This window comes from Rhinolophus sinicus, linkage group LG05, assembly GCF_036562045.2.
Source record: "Rhinolophus sinicus isolate RSC01 linkage group LG05, ASM3656204v1, whole genome shotgun sequence".
NCBI classification, from domain to species: domain Eukaryota; kingdom Metazoa; phylum Chordata; class Mammalia; order Chiroptera; family Rhinolophidae; genus Rhinolophus; species Rhinolophus sinicus.
In genome coordinates, this window is record NC_133755.1 from 85,058,565 (window position 1) to 85,080,334 (window position 21,770).

A 21,770-nucleotide genomic window follows, 5' to 3' on the forward strand; every position below is an offset into this window, starting at 1 on the left:
TTGTTGTTAGGTGGGGGTTGGATTGTTAGGGTAGGAGACGGGTTATTAGTTGGGGTGATGGATAGTCAGGTGGGGGATGAATTGTTGGGTGGGGGAATTGTTAGGTGGGTAGATGGGTTATCAGGTGCTGCGGTCCCTGGCCCGTCTACTTTCTGCCTACACCTCCTCTCCCAGCGCTATACTCCCCCCAACTCTTTCTGAGTTGGCCAGTAATTCTAGGTTGACTCAGCAAAGCTGTGTCCAGATCCATGGGGACCTTGCATGTGTATGTGTTTGTTTGAAACCATGTCTACTCTGTTTATAAAAAAAGGTATTTAGAAATCTCAGAGTCTCACAATGAGACATGACCTAAGGGATGGATTTCCTCTGAGAATGAGGCTTACTTAGGGAGGGCACATGTAGTATACATTCCTTAAGCCCAGGCTTTCTGAACTTTCTGCCTCCCAGGCAGTGCTCTCCAGGGACAGCCTGCCTTTAGATTTGGTTCCATACCAAAGAAGCTCCAGGAAGCCCCAAGGACCTAGGCTGGGGTTAAGAGGACTTCAGTTTAAGGAGCTGGTTGTGGGGTGGGGAATGGATGGGGCTGGTGGCCGTCCTCTGCCCTGACAGAGGACTGTGGGGGCAACCAAGCAGAGGCCAAGTTTGGGGCAGGAATCTGGGTAGTGACCACAGGCCAGGGTGGGACTAAAACAGGCTGGGACTATAGGCCCAGCTAAAGTTCAAATAAGTTCCAGGGGGTGGGGGTGGAGGATAGCTGGACATTATCTGTAGGCACTTGGCATCTGTATCCATCCCCTTCTCTGTTCCCTCTGTATCCCAGGAGCTAGAAAGATAAAGGTGACATTTCCCAGAGTCCTGTGCTGCTGGCATTCTGGCTGCAGTCTAAGTTTTGCCAACAAGAGGCATCACCATGAGATCTAACAAGTGGCAGGGAGCCAGAGGCCAACCCCTCTGCAATGGCATTGGCAGGTGAGTGGGCTCCAGTGGTCACAAGGATTTGCAGCGACTCATGTATCCATGGTCTTGTTACCAGCTCCCTGGGTGTGGAGCAGCTCTGGCAGCGCTGGAGGTCCTGTTGAGACAGGTTAGTTAGCATGTTGCTAGGTAGACAAGGGAGTCCCTCGTGGAATAAACAAAAAGCAGCCATATCCTGAAACTCCAGGTTCTGGAATGTCTCCTTCACTCCAGGACAACAATATGAGAATACACCTTGAGGTTAATGAATTATCTCAAATCCCTTTTGGCCAAACGAAGGAGCAGATCTAGTAGACAGGAATAGGTTATTTCGTGAATCCCTTCAGCATGGGCAAACAGGACAAACCTAATAGATGCATTCCGTTAGGAGCCTCCAGCCCCCTTCCCCAAGCAGGAAGGGAAGGTATAAAAGTAAAAGGCTTTTGCCTTAGCTAGTGGGCTTCCCAGTTTCGGGTACCCCCTCCCACTCGGGAGCTGCAACCTCTTCTCCTGCCTCTAATAAACTATCTTTCTTTACAACTCCTTGCCTTCCCTGGTCCGCGTGTCCATTCTTCAGCTTCACAAGACACAATCCGGGCCTACACCCAGAAATTGCCGACAGATCCTATATCATTTTGGGGTCTCATCCGGGATGGAAGGAGAGGTAAATATTATCTGTACCTTTCTACTTGCCCACTGACGGGCCTTCATCGTTTTTTGTCTCTCCTGTCACACAAATATTGGGCCTCCGTCAGCCATTTAAAAGCAACTAGCGCGGCTGCCGACCTTGAGCCACAGAGATAAAGCCTTGGCAGAAGGGCTCTGGTTGATCCCCTCCAGCACTGAGCCAGAGGAATGTCAGCCTTAGTCCAACTGCCTTTTCTCTTGCTTTCTCTCTCGGGTGGAGTAAAGCCCAAAGATGGCGCACAGTTGAGGTGAAAGGCGCTTGGCAGCAATTGCAGGGCTCTGACGTGGCTACTCCGCGGTGTGTCCCAAAAGCTCCCTGGGTCTTCCCCCAGCCCGACTGTCCGTAAGGGTGCCGTTTGGAGGCTTCCCTCCCCCTCGCTGCTATTTTCTTATATCCTTCTACTGCCTTTTTCCTTTCCATGAGGAGACTGCATACTGGAGTGTGGCCAGGACTGTAGGCCTTTGCGGATAAGTGAGGGACCTTGGCCATAGCTACTCTACAGTGGGTCCCAAAGGTCCCTCTGGTCCCTTCCCAGCCCGACTGCCTGTAAGGGTGCCAGCATATGACTCCTTGTCTCTGCTGTTCTTTCATCCTGTTACTGTCTCTCCTCAGATTTTGAAACACTGGTCCGGGGTCTCTGCCCTGCGAGACCTCCGTAACACTCCCTGCCAACCTCCAGACATCTTAAGGTAACATCATGAACCTCTGCCTCTATAAGACATCTCTTTTCACCCAGGATAAGATTTACTGGCATTTAGCATTCCCTCTCATACCATCCTCTTGGGATCTCCTCCAAGCTTTAAAGCGCAGGTGGAAGTGTCCTGATCTCCACCCCAAATCTCTCTGTTGTTTTCATGCTCTCTCCACCTGTTGTCGATTCTTCAATAATTGTCTGGCAGCCAAGACTCATCGGGGGCTCCACCGATGGAGTCCCGAATACCTCACCACTTTCCTCTTACACCTCTGCTTTTGTCAGCCATCTGACAAAATTCCCAGGGAAGGGCGATATATTCCAGACTCACTTTACCTTAAGGAGGAAAATTTATCTGAAGCCTTTTGGGGCTTCCGTTTCCTCTTTTTACCCCTGCTTACCTATTGAGAATCAATACTTCCCCCCTCACCTTTCAGCCCAGACCACATGCCTTCTTTACAAGCCTGGAGTATATACTCCCTGCTTAAACATCTTTATTTAAAAGGCCACTATTATATTAATTGTGCCATCAATCTGTGGGATGCCCAGAGTCGGGGCATACATCCCTCTACCTTAAAGTGCCTCATTTTTTGCCACAGCCTTTATTGGCCTGTGGGCCAGTTCCAGACATTCAGGCGGGGACACACACACACACACACACACACACACACACACACACACACACAGATTTGGGTAGGCGCCCACTGGAGGCACGGGCCAGGCCACACAGGTAAGCGCAAATAATCCTGGCACGCCGTGTCTCCCCACCCACCTCGGAACCAGTCGCGTGGTGTCTGTGGCCTATGTTTCTGGGAGACACCCTAGAACAAATTGTGGGAGATGACCTGCAAAGGGACACCTTTCTGTTCTTCCTCCTTTCCTCCTCACGCACCTTCAGCCCCCTGAATTGCATCTTGAAACATTGGGACAAATTTGACCCTCAGACTTTGAAGAAGTGGCGCCTGGTTTTCTTTTGTTCAGAGTTTGGCCTAAATACTCGTTGGAAGATGGGGAGACTTGGCCTTCAGAGGGAAGTATTAATTACCATACTGTCATGCAGCTAGACCTGTATTGCAGACAGGAGGGCAAATGGTCAGAAGTTCCCTATGTTCAGTCTTTTATTGTCCTGAGGGACAACCCAAATCTCTGTAAGAAAGTAGAGTTGACCCAGCTTTCTGGCTGTGATCTCTTGCCTCCCTCCTCCTAAAGAGACCCCTTCTAAGGGGACTCCTCCAAAGGAACCTCCAGCAGGACCCTCCTCTTCTGAGGAGATCCCTTCAACAAACATCCAGTCAAGGGATTGTCCCAAAACTTTATATCCTGCTCTTCCTCTGGAGCCAGTTCCTGCCCCAGCTCCTTCTAATTGTCCTCCATATCCAGGACCTCCTATACAGAAGTGTCCCCAGTATAGAGTAAATCTCCTTTCCTTACAAGAGATGGCAGGAGGAGAATTGGGGCCTGCCAGGGTTCAAGTCCCTTTTTCCTTACAAGATCTCAGACAAATAAAGGGAGATCTAGGGAAGTTCTCAGATGACCCTGACAATACATAGACGCTTTCCAAAATTTAACCCAGTCTTTGAGCTCTCTTGGAGAGATGTTATGTTAATCCTGAATCAAACTCTCATCAGTTCTGAAAGACAAGCAGCCTTGCAAGCTGCCGAAAAGTTTGGAGATCAGTTCCTAGCCTCTCATGAGGACCAGGCAGATGGGATTCCACTCAGGAACCCTTCCTTACAGGGAACAGGCAGTACCCACTGATGACGCACTGTGGGGTCCTGATACAGCCATGGGACATTGGCAGAGAAGACACTTTCTGGTGTGCATTTTAGAGGGACTGAGGAGAACAAGGGTCAAAACCATCAATTATTCAAAGCTATCTACTATTAGCCAGAATTCAGAAGAAAATCCCTCAGCCTTTTTAGAAAGGCTCAGGGAGGCCTTAATTAAACATACTCCAATAGGGCCAGACACCCCCGCAGGGGAAATTCTTTTTTTAAAGACAAATTTGTAACTCAGGCTGCCCCAGATATCCACAGAAAATTACAAAAATTGGCTATTGGTCCCGAAGGCACCTTGGACCAGTTACGCAAGGTGGCCAACACCATCTTTTACAATCGGGACCAAGAAGAAGCCCAGGACACAGAGAGGAGAATAAGAAAAAAGACAGAAGTGCTAGTGGCTGCCTTACAGGGTACCCGGGGAAAGGGAAGGCCCAACTACCACCAATGTGGACAGTCCGGTCACTGGCGAAAGGAATGCCACGGCAACCAGGGCCGACTCGGAGACCTCTGCGGCCTTGTCCCATCTGTGAAGGGGATCATGGGGAGTCAGACTGTCCCTGGAGGCCTCCATCCCCAAGGCCAGTTTCACTCAGTCAGACTCCCATGTGGGACTGAAGGGGCCCGGGACCTCTACCAGTGGCTCCCTCATCCATCTAACCATTGGGACCCCCAATCCCCGGGTAACCCTAGCAGTAGAAGGAAAGCCTATTGATGTTCTTCTAGACATGGTATCCACATTCTCTGTCCTCCTCTCCAACCCAGGAGCCCTCTCCAATCGACATGTTACCATCCGCAGAGTCATGGGCAAGCCAATTACTAAATATTTTCCCCAGCCCTTAGGCTGCATATGGGGTGACCTAATGGTCTCCCATTCATCTTAATCATGCCAGAAAGCCCTACTCCACTATTAGGAAGAGACATTATGACAGCGATGGGAACTACTGATCTCCTTGCCCCTGGAAGTATTCCTAGCTGCCTCCCAGTAGTAGAAACCAACACCAACTCTGATGTTTGGGCGTCACAAGGGACAACTGGTCGCACCTTAACGGCTGCTCCCGTCCATATTCACCTTAAAGACCCCACTTTATTTCCTTGCTGGAAACAGTGCCCTCTGAAACCTGAGGCATGGAAAGGACTAATCCCTATTATTAGCAGTCTCAAAGGACAAGGGCTCCTCAGAGAATGCGACAGCCCTGCAATGCCCCCGTCTTAGGGGTTCCCAAACCCCAAATGGAGAATGGAGAGAATGGAGTTCAAGACCTCCGGGCCATCAACAAGGCAGTTTTTCCTATACACCCTATTGTTCATACACATTCCTAACCCAGATACCTGAAAATGCCAGATGGTTCACGGTATTAGATTGAAAAGATGCCTTTTTCTTTATACCCGTGCACCCTGACTCACAATATCTCTTTGCCTTTGAGGACCCTGAAAGCCAGATTTCACAACTCACTGGACGGTCCTCCCTCAGGGGTTTAGAGATAGCCCACACCTCTTTGGGCAGGCCCTCTCTAAGGACTTAGCAGATTTTGCCTATAACAGTTGTACTCTTTTACAATACGATGATCTTTCATTGTGTGCTCCATCTGAAGACCTCATCAGCCAAGGCACTACTGCCCTTTTAAATTTTCTAGCCTCTAAGGGTTACAAGGTTTCCAAGGCCAAGGCCCAAATGTGTCAGACTTCTGTCAAATACCTTGGGCTAATTATCTCTGAAGGGACTAGGGCCCTAGGGGAGGATAGAATTCATCCCATCTTCACGTATCCCCTACCTAAGACCCTGAAACAATTAAGGGGCTCCCTAGACATTACCGGCTACTGCCGTCTATGGATCCCAGGATACAGAGAAATGGCCTGTCTCCTTTACCAACTAATTAAAGACACTCAAACTGCAAATACTCATCTGCTACTTTGGAGCTCAGAAGCAGAACAAATTTTTAGCCTTTTAAAACAAGCACTGTTAAGTGCCCCAGCCTTAAGCTTTCCTACAGGAAAATCCTTTCATTTATATATAACAGAAAGAAAGGGAATGGCTTTAGGAGTCCTAACGCAACCCAGAGGACCCTCACAGCAACCAGTAGGCTATTTAAGTAAAGAACTAGACCTTGTAGCACGCGGCTGGCTGGCTTGCCTCCGGGACATAGCTGCGGCTGTCCTTCTAGTTCCTGAAGCCACCAAGCTCACAATGGGACAAGACTTAAATGTCTTTGCCCCCCATCACATTCAAGGACTTTAGTCACTGGCTCATAGATAGCCTCCTCTTACGCATTCAAGCTCTTTTATTAGAAGGTCCTGTAACTCAAATACGGTCCTGTTCTCTCAATCCAGCCATATTCCTCCCCGAGGTGGGAAAAGAGCTGATATATAACTGCCAGCAAGTTTTACTACAAACCTATGCTGCTAGACCAGACCTACAAGACACACCCCTACACAATCCAGATTGGACACTTTTCACTGATGGGAGCTCTTTTGTAGAAAGTGGCGTACGAAAGGCTGGTTATGCTGTTGTTACTTTACATAATATCTTAGAACATGCAAACCTTCCTTCTGGAGCCAGCGCACAACTGGCTGAGCTTATGGCTCTTACTTGAGCACTAGAGCTGAGCAAAGGAAAAAGAGCCAATATATATACTGATTCAAAATATGCCTTTTTGGTGTTACATGTCCATGGACGCATTTGGAAAGAAAGAAGCTTCCTAACTGCCAACGGGTCTCCTATCAAATATCACCAGGAGATCAACCGACTGCTACAGGCAGTACTTTTTCCTAAAGAAATAGCAGGAAAAAAAAAAGTGATGATGAGATTGAAGAAGGTAAGTAGCAGAGCAAACAAAAAAAAAAAAAAAAAAAACAAACTAACTCTACTAACTACACTAACTCCTGATGGATGGGATGGGTCCATAACCCCCCCCAAACCCCAATATACTCAAAAGAAACAAGAAAAGGGGGGGACACACTATATCCTCCATGGGTGGTGGGTTGGGGAGGGGGTGGTTTACATACCCCCCCCCCCCCAAATCAAAAAAAAAAAAAAAACTCTCCACCCCACCTTCCACTTAGGAAGGGAAAACAACAAACAAAAAAAAAAAAAAAAAAATTCAAAAAAAAAAAAAAAGAACATGGCACATTCTCACATCCTGTGAAGTCTGCCATAAGAATAATAATCTATAACATCCTCAGACACCCATAGGGGGGCAAAGACAAGGCAAATGCCCAGGAGAGGGATGGCATTTAGACTTCTCCATCATCCCCCCGCCCAAGGCCAACAAGTACATCCTAGTATGGGTACACACACACACACACACACTTGGGACCTTTCCTTGTAGAACAGAAAAGGCAATAACAGTAAGTAAAGTAGTCCCTAATTATGGAAATTATACCTAGATTTGGCCTCCCCAAGTCTCTTCAAAGCGACGGTGGGCCTTCTTTCAAATCTTCAGTCACCGAGGATGTATCCACAGCCCTGGGAATAGACTACCATGTCCATTGTGCTTGGAGGCCACAATCCTCACATAAGGTAGAAAAGACCAATGACATTATCAAAAGATGTCTTGGAAAATTATCATAAGAAACTAGCCCAAATTGGACAGCTTTACTCCCTGTAGCTCTCCTCCGTATTCGAAATACTCCAACTAAGTGTGGCCTAAGCCCTTTTGAAATGTTGTATGGTAGGCCTTTCCTAACCAATGACCTCCTAACTGGTCATGAGACTATAGAACTAACCCAACATATTACTTCTTTAGCACAGTTCCAACAAGCCATCCAACAATTATCAGAAGCTCAACCTCAAGCGGATCAAAAACCCCTATTTAACCCAGGAGATGAAGTTCTTATCAAATTTCTTCCTTCTCTAGCTTCAGTGCTAGATCCAGTGTGGAAAGGACCCTACACTGTGATTCTTTCTACTCCCACAGCAGTAAAAATCCCAGAATTTGACTCCTGACCACTCTCTAGTCAAGCCCTGTACAAGTGCACCCACACAAACAGAAGAAAAAGACAAAGGTCCTACATCTTCCATTCAACCACTAGAGGACGTAAAACTTCTTCTACACCGTACAGATAAGTACTCAGATAATAGAGTCTAGTTTCAAAAAGACCATATTAGGGGGCTTTATTCTTACTGCTGCTTTCATTCTCTTTGCTGCATCTCTCACGTGTATTGTCCTAGATTCAGCCTCTTCTTCCTGTCATTACTTGCCTTGGGCAGGGCTGAGCTTAGAAATATTTTGTGTTATTTTTGCATGCTATATTTTAATTAGTCTTTTGAAACTTTGTGACATCTAAGATACCAATAACAATTTCTACATAATGTTTTATCAAGTGTTACTCCTTTCTATAATGCTTCAACATGGGGCTCCTGAGGACCTCGTATCATTCCAAAGAAATGAAAATGGATTTACTTAGCCAAACATGCAATAAATGTGTCAGACTTCTGCCTTAAATGAGGAAATTATGTTGAACAAACCTTTACCTCCTGCCTAGTTAGAGTCTGCACCCCTTTAAGTTATATAAAGAATTATACCACCCTTCAATACATCGATAAGGCTGTATCCTACTCCGATATCTACAATTGGGGTCCCACTACCATCCAAAAAGACATGGGCATATTCTCTATACAGGTTAGAACTGTAACTCCGGCTGATCAATGTGTTATTTTCACCGGCTGCCCCAACCATCGTGTTGATATTTCGACCGATGATGGCCTTAACTGCAGCTCCATCACTGTTATAATTTATGCCAATGCACATGTTAAACCACCTGCTGAAATGTTTCTTCTCTATGGGAAGATGGCTTACTCCTATGTTCCAGCTTACAGCACCGGGGGACCCTGCTCTCTTGGAAGATTAACTGTCTTCTTACCCCAAAAGCCTCATCAGGTTAGACATCACAGAGAACTCGCTCTAGATTCCAGCTGTGACAGTGATATACATTTATTTAGTCCAGTTGAATATATTTCTTTATCTCTCTTTGTAGTACCTGCTATGCCCATAGCCTTAAATGTAGAGATCAGCCACATTATTTGTTCAATGGCAAAGGCCCCGAATACCACTTCACAGGTTATACATGCCATGGGCCAAGAGTTGGGACAAGTCAGAGAAGCAGTTCTTGAGAACCGAGCTGCCATAGACCACCTCCTCCTCAAACACAATCAAGGATGTGAAAACTTTAAAGGATTATGCTGCTTCAATCTTTCTGATAATTCTCATTTAATAGAAGATAAGGTACAGCAAATTCATAACATAGTTTCCAATATTAAACAACAGACAGGATTCTTTGGCTTAGATCTATCCTTCCTTACTTCCTGCCTTCCTAGCTTAACAGGACTTAAAGAAGCCTTTCTCATAGTTCTCTTATTCATTATTATAGGAATTGCCTCTTGCTGTTGCCTACGGTGCATCTCTACTTGTGGACCACTCGCTAGATGGCTATAATGGCCTCCAAAGCAACAAAACCCTCATCTGGATCTGCTCATCTACCGGGGACCCTTAGATAGACCTCTAGATAGCCCCAGCTGCCAGTCTCCTTCTATGTCCCTCCTCAGCCTGAAGTAGCCAGAGCGGTCATCGCTCCTATCCCCTAACAGCAGTTAGGGTCACATCTTCAGAGTGGGGATTGAGACAGGTTAGTTAATATGCTGCTAGGTAGACAGGGGGTCCTTGGTGGAATAAACAAAAAAGCAGCCATATCCTGAGACTCCAGGCCCTGGAATGTCTCCTTCACTCCAGCACAAAGATATGAGAATACACCTTGAGGTTAATGACTTATCTCAAATCCCTTCTGGCCGAAGGAAGGAGCAGATCTAGTAGACAGGAATAGGTTATTTCGTGAATCCCTTCAGCATGGGCAAACAGGACAAACCTAATAGATGCATTCCGTTAGGAGGCTCCAGCCCCCTTCCCCAAGCAGGAAGGGAAGGTATAAAAGTAAAAGGCTTTTGCCTTAGCTAGTGGGCTTCCCAGTTTTGGGACCCCCTCCCGCTCGGCAGCTGTAACCTCTTGTTCTGCCTCTAATAAACTACCTTCCTTTACTTCCTTGCCTTCCCTGGTCCGTGTGTCCATTCTTCAGCTTCACGAGACAGGATCCCAGCTCACACCCAGAAATTGCCGGCAGATCCTACATCACTATTACTGGCAGCAAATGTTTCCTGGTGCCAGGTTCACCGCTGTGCAAATGTGACCGTAAGCCAAAAGTCTAGCAGTGGTCCCCAACTTCCATTTGTCTAGCTCCTCTGATGAGTCTGTAAGTCCCCATTTCCCTTACTAAATCTTTCTTCCTTCCTTCCTCTCTCCTTCCCTTCCTCCCTCTCTTCTCTTCCTCCCTCTCCCCTCCATCCTTCCCTCACTCCCTCCCTCCTTCCTCAGGTACCTCAGGTGTTTCTGTTTTCCACATGGAATGCTGATGGACACGTAGGACACAGCTGGGACAGGTGGATGATGGGCTGGATGGAGGAGAGCTGGACTCGAGCCCTATACAGAGGCCAAGATGGACCTGAGCCTGGCCCCTGTGATGAGGATGGGATGTGGTAAGGAAGAACTGCAGCCTGCAGGTGTCTGGACAGCCAGGGTCTGAGGCTGTCTGGGTGGCCAGGGAGGGACTGGCCAACTGGTCCTCAGTGACTCAGTTGATGTGGAGGAGAGATGATGGTGAAGGGAAGCAGAGTTTGCCATCCCCAAATATGACTTCTAGGATATTGATTATTTTAAGCTGGTTATTTTTAAGAAACCAAAGACTCAGAAAGAAACCTTGACCCTCCTCCTTACCTGCCTAAAGGAATTCAGACAGAAATACCTTAGCATAACATTATCTAAGTGTGGCAGACAGAGAGGAACCTGCAAAGCCTGTGTTAGACTCCCCTCTGTGCCCCATTGTTTCTGGGTGGTCCAGCAAGAATTTGGTACCAAACATTTTCTCTTTCTCATCTACTTGTGAATTGCCTGCTTTCCCTCTGAAATCTCAGACCCACGGTCACCCATGCCTTCCTCTCCTTTGTCTCACAGAGAATGGCATGTAAGCATCAACTACCCAGTGTATCTTGGGCCGTACGTTCTTATGAAACCCTCATTTGTACATACATAATAAATTTAGCCATTTCCTCCTGTTAATCTGTCTCAAGTCAATTTGATTATTAGACCACTTAGAGAAATTTAGAAGGGAAGAAGGAAAATTATTTTCTCTCCCCCACGGTGGAAATCCCAGCATATCCTTTCAAAGACAACCTAGTCTGCCCTTGTTCAGAAACCAATGGCTTTTCCCTGCTGCAAAGAGTTGAGGGGAATGGGAAACACATCCTGGCAGAGCTCACCCCAGGTCTGGGGGCTGAGCTGCATCCGGCTGTAGAGATAATTCTAGTACATCCAGGAGAGGATGCAATGACAAGTGGCCCTTTCAAGAAGGCGGCTGGAGAAATGCACAAACTGTCAAGAACATTCTCTGGGGAACTTGCCCAGGCTGCTTTGGCCCTGCAACACGGATCCCCACTGCGTCATCTCACTGCCTCTGAGAAGCCGAGATGCAGATCAGCCTGGAAGGAAGGGGCCCTGCAGCGGGTGGCTCAGAGGTGAGGGAGGACCCAGGCATCGGTCCTGGCATGGCTGCCTGACTGAGGCCTGCCCCCACAGAGGAGGAAAGGCTGAGATGACCTGAGAGGGGCCAAGTTCCTGCTAGACCCATATCTGAGCATACACACGCCCCCTACAGAAGAATAAAAGTAAAAAAGACTGTAGGAGGCAGAAATGACTAGGAATGGTGGAGCTGGGCGTGAGACACCCTGTTCGTGGCTCTTGGCTCCTGACGCATCTGATTGGTCTAGATGCCCTTGCCACGTAGCCCTCCCTCCACAGTGAACACATAACGCCCCATGTAGCCCCCCTGGTCCCAGTCTTGTCCACCAGTTCTGATTTGCTTACCCTCCCTCTGTGTACATTCCTTATCTGGAAAGTGGGGTAACAGTAAAACCCACGCACTGGGTGTCCTTGGGAATAACCCTCAGTGTTAAAAGTTAAGTGTTCAGAGCTGCACTGGCACGTATGTGTCTCATAAATTGAGCTGCTATGAATAATTAGTGCTATATTATAATTGAACCCACCAATCAGATGCTTGCCCCGCCTCTCCAGTGTCCACGACCAGTAGTTACAGTATTACAACAGTTTCTGGCTTTTGTTCCCATGTCACCAAACCTCACATCTGAGAGCAGAGCTAAGGCTTGATGTTATTACTCTGCCCTGAGCAGCCGTCCCTGAGCATCTTCAGCTGCACACAGGTGACCCTGTCAGGAGCTGGTGATGAGCAGCCTTACAGGGGGTGGACATCAGAGATTTATGTGTGAGTATCGGTGCCTGTAGAGTGACCTACAGCACAACCTCCTTCAGGCCTCAGAGGAGTTCTCATCACTGCAAGGTTACAGATGAGGAAACTGAGGCTCAGTGCAGGAAGTAGCCAGCGCTCATAGAGCTAGTTAGTGGAGCTGGGGTTTGAACCCAGTCTGTCTGGGTCAGAGCCATGGGTGTAACCACTGAGAGCACTGCCAAATGGAGCAGGCGCCTCCTGGGACCTTCCTTGAGGGTGTGTGAGCCTGTGTCAGCACCACCTCCAATCTCTTCCTGGCTCCGCTCCCCACTGCCCTGCTCAGCTTCCTCCCAGGGCAAGACAGGGAGGAGCGAATGTGGAAGCACAAGGCCTTGCACCCTCCTTCTGGCCTGGCTTAATGAGTGCTGGGTGGGGTTTTGTGTTTTTTTGTGTATTTTTCCCCTTCCTTCCTTTCTTTCAGTTTAAGCTGGCAGTGGTATCATCCACTGATATTTAAGTCCTAGCTTTTACTAAATAAGGAAAGGACAGGATTGGCCTCAGCTTGTGCTTGTGGAGGTGGCCACCGGGGTGGCAGACGTTCCCACAGCAGCAGCATAGGGGCACTGTACCCGGTGAGGTTGGCTCTGGGGCTCCCTTTGAGAGGAGGGACCAGCTTTCCTTGTTGATTTAGGAGACTTAGAGCCACCTGGAATGATCTGATGGCAGAGGAGTGACGTGCTGCCACCCTATTCTCGTTTAATCCTCAGCCTGAAATTCCACCATCCCTGTCAACCCTTGTTTCAGGGGTGTCAAGTTGAGAATCCACAGTCGAATGGTTTGTGTGGCGCATATAGCTTCTCGATTCTGAATTGAGTGCTGTGCGCTCTAACTCTTTCTGGACCCATTACTCCCTATTGCCCTACTTACTACCACGAACATTTACTTTCCCTGCTTGTTACCTGTCAATAGCGCCATCTCCAAACTTTTGTCTTGTCATTGCAGGTAGCCCTGGGACAGGTAGAACCTATGGGTTACCATGAATTCTAGGGATTCCCTTGAAACTGAACTTTGTAGGAACTGATATTTTTCACAGCCACTCTCCAATAACTCCAGTTGACGAGGGCTCGGGGCGCTTGGGGGCAGGCTGGGTCATTTTGGAGCCTGGGACATGCCTTGGACTAAGCAGGGCAGAAGAAGGGAGAAGTGGAGCCTGGACAGGGAAAGGTGGGAGGTTCACCATCTTCACTGTTTTCCCAGGGCAGGCCTCCATGGGACTATCCCAGCCACCATTTTTTAAGCACCCACCATAGCCCAGGACTGTCTAGATGCTTCAGGGACATATCTAAGTCTGCTCTCTGAGGTAAAGGTGTTATCCCCACATCACAGATGGGGAGACTGAGGCTCTGAGAGGAGGAGTAGCTCTCCCAAGGCCTCAGGGTGGGTGACAGGCCACAGGGTTCTTGCTGATTTCCAGAGCCCGTGCATCTGCATGGCACATTCTCTTCTCACAGCAGAGTCTCTTACTGATTCATCAAACACGGATTCATGGAATGTCCCCCCCTTGCCAGGATCCTGGCTGGAAACAGTCTGGGCCCCTGATCAGTTCCCAGGCTGATAGGAAAGGCAGGATGAGCAAACAAGAACCTTCTAACTCATAGAGGTGGGTGCCGGAATGCTCCCACCACTGCCAGCAGCATTTCCTGGTGGTTCATTGTGCAGCAGGCTGTCCTAGGGCTTTGCGGGTGGTGACCCTATCCAAAGCCTGACCACGTGGGTACCACTACCACCTCCAGTTTAGATGGGAGCCATCTGGGTCTCGGAGAGGTTAAGCAATCTGCCCAACGCCACATAGCTAATAAGTGAAGGGCCAGGTTTTCTCACCACAACGTTATCTAGCAGGTAGGAACAAAGTGGCACTGAAGATGCAGCAACTACGTGGAGAAGCCCATTCACTCCTTACAACAGACCCACGAGGCAGCCGAGTGAACTAAGACCTGGGCAGGAGAGTAACCTGCCCAGCGTCCCTCACCTACTAGGTAGCAGCGCTGGGTTTTCAACCCAGGTGTGGTGTCTCTGGAAGTTCATTCATCCTGTGCTGGCTGGGAAGATTCTGTTAGTGACAGGGAGGAGGTGATGAGAAATATTACAAAAAGGAGGCAGCTTAGAAATGTTCAGCATTGGGGCAGAAGGCTTCCGTAAGTCAGCTTATGAACTGCTGGGTCTCTTGGAGGGGCCTCCACTGGCAGCCTGTCCCCTCTGTTTGAGACATCCTCCCTGCCTCTGACAGATGCTATCTGAGCCTCTCAGTCCCCAAGAGTGATTCGTCTCATGGGTGAGAGCCTCCAACACCTGTACCTGTCGGGCGACAAATCCACACGCACGCTCCGTGTCTGGTTAGAGATGCGTCAGGCCCGATTAAGCCCGTGAACCTGCCTGTTACTTGTGGATCCCTTTAGCTGAGAGCTGCAAAGATAAATGGAAATCAGGAGCTGTTCACACTGAGAATTGCCTGGTGACAGACGTCTTGTGAAGAGTCTGGAGTAGAGACATGGGAGAGTGGACACCACCCACCACCCAGGTGACATGGGTAGAATGAATGACCGACCACCTAGTGCCACCACCACCCCAGTCCCTGGCAAGTGCTTGAAATCCTAGCACAAGTATCATCCACCTCTGGGGAGTGGAGCAGGGAGTGTTCTTGTCTTTTATGGCCCTGCTCCCCAGTTCTGCAGGGAGGGGACACAGGCAGCCAAGGAGCAAAAGTGACCCCACAGAGCAGATTGGCACCACCAGACTGCCCTGCTCCACACCTTCAGGTCGGGACTCCACCTCCTCACGTTGGGTTCCTGTTCAGCCAGCAAACCCTCCTGAGAAAGGGGTACCCCTGCCACTCTGATCCATTAGCCCTTCTCCAGCAGGGTTGGACAGCTCCCAGGAAGACGGTGAGCTGCAGGTGGAAAGACACCTGGGATGCACCTTAGCTGCTTCCCAGCAGAACTCTGCTGTAGCTGGATGCAGCCCACCTCATCCTTACTGGCTATCCCTGTTCTGCCTGATCACAGGTGCTCCAGCTCCCCTATGATACCGTCACATGCCTTCCATGGCAGCCAGCAATGACAAGACACTCCCACACACATTCCTGAGGGCAGTCCTTTCCTGGATGCAGGAAGCATGCAGAATACACCCCTCCTGCACTAAGTGTTGGAGGGAACCTGGGGGATTGGCCCGGTTAGTGATGGTTTTCTCAGTTCTGCTCCTGGTCCACTCCTCTACTCAGCGGCCTTCTGCACCTCTAGAGAATATTGGCCTGTTTTATGGCCACTGACATTTCTTGAACACTCTCCCCTGTTTGCAAATTTCCCACTCTGTGAATCCTGCCTCTTGGAGTGAGAAACCAGAAACTCTCTTCCCAGCTTCTCTGCTAGCCAGGACACAAGCATGGGCATCGACTGCCAACAGGATTTGCCCCCGTCCCCGTAGGAGGCCGCGGCTTGACCCAAGCACACAGGGGCAGGCGCCATGCGGTGTCTATTTCCTGGCCAGAGCCGTGCAGAGGCGTCTGGCCTGGGGGCAGAGGTGGTGGAGGTTTCAGGGCCCAGAACCTTCCATCAGCCATGGAAACTCTGATACGTGTGCCCAATCATGCAGCCATGGAGTCTTGGCAAGAGCACAACAGAGGGTGGGTTGAGCATTATCCCCGATTGTGTGGCCTCCCCCAAAGTCTAAGTCTGGCTTGCCCAGTGATTTCATATCTTCCTTTTTTTGCTTAAACCAACCTTGACTGACCCAGCGCTCCCTGGAATAGGTCTTGGCTCTGCGTCAAGAGAGGGTGTGTGTGTTTGTGTGTGTGTATGTGTGCACATGTGTGTATGTGTTCACACGCACATTCACAGAAATGAATGCGATATAACTACTGCCCTCAAGCTTACAAGTTGCTAAAAAAGTAATGGTGGCGATGATGACACTGAAACTGTGTGTTGACGAGAAGGAAAGGTGATCAGAGAAGGAGACGGTGGGTGACCACGACTCGCCAGGACTCAGCAGGCCTCCACCTAGGCGAACTGGAGGGCTGCCCATGGAAATGCAAAGGAGGGGAAGTTAGCATGGCAGAGATGCGCCAGTGAGATGGGCAGAAGACGGGGCTGCCTCCCTCAAGCTAGATGTGGTCCCACCAGAATCTCCACATCCAGCTCCCAGGTCTGGACCCTCTGGCTGACACAGGTGCCCCTGCTGCCTGCAGAGCTGCTTTCCCAGGTGCCCCAGCCAGGCCTGCCTCCTCCTTCCTCAGTGAGCTGAACAGGGAGCCAATGGACTGACTGCAGAATGGAAAGCCCATGACCTTCAGGGAACTTGGCTGCCATTCTTCTCGTGAGGTTCGACTCAACAAAGGCTGCAGGGGCTCTGAGGTGGCTCTGCTAGTCCCCTGGATTGCCTCTCACTTACACACTGTAATTGCGGTCATGGGCTGTCCCAGTTCTGAAACACATACATGGAGAAACCTCTCTTTCTGCCTCTCTCCACTCTCTCCTCTTTCCTCTGCCACCACCTGTACCTTCTCCCTTTTCTCTCTCTCTTACTTCACCTCCCTGTCTCCTGTCTGCCCTGCATTTAACTCACATTGGCCTCCTTTTTCTCCCTCCTCTTTCTTCCCTCTATCCCTTACCTCTCCCCGCACCTCTCTTAGTCACTTGTGTCACCTACTTTGCTCTCCACTTTGGCCCCCAAACCTCTCCTCATCTTCCCACCTAGCCATTCTTTCCCAGGAGTCCATACCTGGCCACACTTCTCACCTCCCTCTCCTATCATCCGGCCACATGCACTCTAGAGCTGACAGCACAGCAGCCTGCATTGGTGTCCACTTTCCTTCATAGACACCACCCACAGTCCACCAGGGCTATAGCTAATGTCTCCCATGTGCCGGGGACTGCACAATGCAGTGTGGACACTACAAGGAAGGAGAGGGGAACAGAGGAGACTAAGAGACATGGTTCCTCTCCTGTAAGACAGCGAGAAGGGAATTCCAGCGTGGAGTCTGGGGGCTGAGGGCAGAGGTGGCCTGTGGGGAGACGGTTCTCATCCTTGGTCCACAGTGTGTTTGCCTCTGTCTTTCTCTTTCCATCTCTCCGTTCTCCCCCTCTGTCTCTGAGTTTCTCTAACTCCACCTCTTGGACTCTTTGTATCTCTAGGTCTGGGCAGCATAACAGGTGCGTTGGAATAGCTTCTCAGCATTAACCACCACTTCTGTGCAGGGAAACATTCTTTTAATTGAGTCTCAACTTCTTCACAGCCACTCAGATGCCATAAATAATGGATGTCCAAATGGACTGTAAATGAGGACTGAACAATGCCACATGATGCGATCACCACCAGCCTCTGCCTTCTGCAAGGAACTCAGCTGCCCTCTTAATAATGCATGGTCCAAGCCCACCACAGACAGGTGCCCAGAAATCCCCAGCTTTTTATGCTGAAGACCAGAGTGACACTGAGGGGCAAGAATTGGGAACTGGTCCACGCTCGGATCCTCTTAAGATGAAGGCAGCGAGTGACCCACAGAAATGTGTCAATGACTCAGGTCTGAGCAAATCACCCTGCTGACGACAACTGTGCCACTGAAACACTGAAACTGGCCCACCCCTCTTATGTGCTCCAGCAGATGGTCTTTGCTTTGTGGCTTTAATGCTGGGTTATGAAATCATTGGCCATCCGCTCACAAGTTCCCTGATGACTGTACCATTCGCTATGTATAAAGCAAGCTGCTGTTTAGAAAGTCTGAAACTATTTAACACACTTGTGTTGTTTGCAGACCCTCCCTCTGTTTGTAGACCCTGCTGACCATTGCAAAATGAGGGCTGTTTGCAGACTGGTGTTGACTTCTTCTGGCCCAGGGTTAATAGTCAGTGCCTCTGCTCCCACACAGAGGACCTCCCTCATCCCCAAATTCCAGTTCCCACTGTGTCCCCTTCTCTCCGGCTGCTCTGCCTGCCCCAGGGTCTTCAAATCTAACCACCCATGTCAATGGTATCCCCACTCACTATCGCCTTATGTCCTGGCTACGCTCAGAAATGTGCTCTGATAAAGTGACCTGAAAATTAGCTTCAAACTTAGAGGCTGGGGTGAGGGCATGATGGGGCTCTGGGAGGGACCCCCGTGCTGATCACCCGTGCCTGGTGGGTGATGTGCTCAGTGCCCAGGGCTTGCTGTTAAAGCTCTTGGCAAACACAAGGTATTAATAAATCTCAGTGTCTGCTTTATTCTAACACAGTCTTGTTGGTTTTGCTTTGGATGCCTGTGGGGTGGCTGATGGAAAGCAAGCTGTGGTTGTTTAGTGGTTTTTAACTTTAATAGCGTTAGTAATGTAGCTAAAGCCTGTTCAACGTCCAATGATACCGGTACACAAATGCTTCGGGCAAATCATTCCGGGGTCTTCTGGTTATCTCCCCAACAGGCCAGGCTGGAAACATACAGCTCACTGGGATATCTGAGGTCCTCAGAGGGTCAGGGGATGACCGCTCAGCGTCTGCTTTTGTTCAGGGATGGCCGAGCTGTGCCTCCTGATGGGGTGGCCTTCCCTTCATTTTCTCCTCCGTGTCCCTGGACTCATTTTGTCATAGACAGGTTTTGAAATTGCCGCTATAATGATTAATGATGCTACTACTAATAATTAGCATTCCTACAACACTGTACAGGTAACAGCATTTTCACCAACATTACTGAATTAGCTGTTCACAAAACAGACGAGAGCTGTGTGGTGACTTTGCCAAAGGGCAAACCTCAAGTCAGCGGACTTCAACCTTCCCCTCTGCATCGGGGGTGCTGAGTCCGGCTCTAAGGAGGACTTCAGCTCCTGCAGGATGTTCTGTGAATGCCCTGCAGTTATTTGCGAAACACAGAGGGTGTGTGCACAGCTCCTCCTGGGCTGAGGGGCTAACGTTTCATGAGGTGCTCACAGGGTGAGGCGATATTTGGAAGCACTGAGGCGTCCCACGCCTCGTCTCCCCCAGCCAGTCACCTGCAACCAGGGCTTCTTTCATTCATTTCATTTACTGAATCAAGTGTGTATCCAGGGCCGCGAGGTGCAGACACTATTTTAGGCACTGGGGAAAGAGATAAGTGGGGTACACAAGGTCCCTGCCCTCATGTAGTTTTTGTTCTAGCTGAGGAAGAGACAGGCAAGTGAGTTAAAATAAAATAAATGAAAAGGGAAATGTTTGGTTGTCAGAAGGGAAATAAATAGCATGATGGGACAGAGAGACGGGGGTGGGAGGTCGGGGATGTGACATGAAAGAGAATCTCCCTCCTCCATCAGACTAGGAGCTCCATGAGGGTAGATGCTGTGTCTCCCCATCAGACTTGGAGATCGGAAGGGAAGATACCATAACTCCTCCAGCTGGGTCTAGCATGAGACGTACCTGGTAGGGATGCTTAGCAATTCTGTCGTCTTAAAATTTAATGAATCTGAAATGTTCTTTAATTTGGAGGTTGTTCACTCCATTATTTAACAAAAGCCTTTTAACTACAGGCATCTCTAGCCTCAAAACCCTGATTCCCCCTCTCTCCCTTCAAAAATGGTTGTATCCCTTTTCAGTCCTTATAATTTCTTTCCCAGCATTATATTCTAAGAATAAAGACATATGGGCTAGAGCAAGCCAGGCCCCCTGCCCTCTGCCCCCTTGGCCCAGAATCCCCTCCTCCCACCCACCGGCTCCATGTTTCAGAAAGCTCCAGCAGCCTGGCCCATTTCCCTTCACAGCTGAGCATGTAACCAAAATTGGCTGTTGTAATGGCAACTAAACGATGCCCTAATACCCAGATCAATCTTCCTGTGAAATAACTCATTATTCAGGCTCCAATTGCAGGGGATGGAATTAAGACAAGAACAGTTAAAAGAGGAACTGCGGCACCAGGTAGCATTCGGGAAATGCGGAGTGAGTTGCAAGGTGAGTTACAAAGGAGGACAGTGAGGGAGGGGGCTGGGCCAGCAAGTAGATCCCCATGCTGAGTTTTTTTGGGGGGGTGTCAGATCAAAACCCCTCTGACCCTCATCCCCACTTTCCTTGAGAAGACAGGAAGCTGGGATGGGGCACCACCTTTGCAGTAAAAAATGGGCAGAGGCAGCAACAAGCTATAGGGTTCCAATAGGAGTCACCTTGTTCCAGTCAGCCATGCAGAGGCCAGAACATTCGGCTCTGAACAGAGAGCAAGCCACAGACAGGGGCCCAGGCCACAAGGCCCTAGGATGAGGCTTAACGCCCGAATGGCCTCCAGCCTCTAAAGACCACATCTTGGGGAGCAATGGAAATGGCCTTTACACACACAGGAGCGAGTGGAGGGAGAGAATGCACACGGTGGGCAGGTCACAGTAACTGTGCCAACAGGAGCAGTGGGGACAAGACTTCTGGGGACCTCAGCACATAGGTCTACTCTCCTCCCCACTGCCCTCTGTCCTTATGTCTGTGCGCAGGTCAGGACGGGCTCCAGAAAGAGAAGTGGTGTTGTTGGAGCAACTCTCCCCTCCTGACACGACTCATTCATTCATTCATTCATTCATTCATTCATTCAAGGGACATTCCATGGTCTCCCACTAAGTTTCTTCCAGTCTGCCTCAAGGAATGCGCAGTGAAAACACTGGGTTGAAAGTTGGGAAGACCAGCTGCTAATCCTACTTCTGGGACAAGCTGGGGATGTGACTGTGAGACAGTCTACTGTTCTCTGGACCTTGGTCTCCTCATCTGAAAAGTGAGGAGGTTTGATTAGAGTGAGGGGACAAGGGTCTCCCTCACCTCCGATGCTTGAGTGTCCTCAAGGCTGTGAGTGCAAGGCCTCCTCGCGGACTCAGACTTTACATGAGATGGGAGCAGACGCGGCTGTGCTTTGGGGGTGGGCAGCCAAGGAAGGGTGTGTGGGCCAGTTGGAAGGTGGGAGGAGGAACGTGGTTGAAAGAAGGAAAATGTGTGAAATGGAAAGGAAGAGAAAGATGGTGGGGGAACAACAGAGAGACAGACGGACAGACAGAGGCAGAGACAGACAGGGGGCCAAAGAGAGAGACAGAGGGAGGGAGTGGGAGCGAGAATGGGAGAGGATGCCCGTCTGAAGAACGAGGAAATAATTCAGCCTACCCAGCTCTATTCCACAAGTTCTTATCGGAGTATCTACCACATCCCGACACTGTTCTAAGCACTGGGGACCAAAGACCAATGAGACAGTCGCTCTCTGCCACCAAGGAGCTCATGATCATGTGACAATGTGACAAGTGAGTAAAATGACAAAATGTGGAACATATCAGAGTTTTTGTGCAAAGGGACCTTAATCTGAAAACCACGAATAATTGTAATAGCTGATACTTACTCTAGATTCCCACTAACTTAATTTC

General features: G+C 49.4%; 1 long non-coding RNA gene across 1 annotated transcript; it reads left to right on the plus strand.

Moving 5' to 3' along the window:
- Positions 1 to 820: 820 nt before the first annotated feature.
- Positions 821 to 9,142, plus strand: LOC141571640 (uncharacterized). Its single transcript, XR_012496569.1, has 3 exons — positions 821 to 969; positions 1,532 to 1,618; positions 7,975 to 9,142. It is a non-coding gene; the product is annotated as an uncharacterized LOC141571640 (long non-coding RNA).
- The last annotated feature ends 12,628 nt before the right edge of the window (positions 9,143 to 21,770 follow it).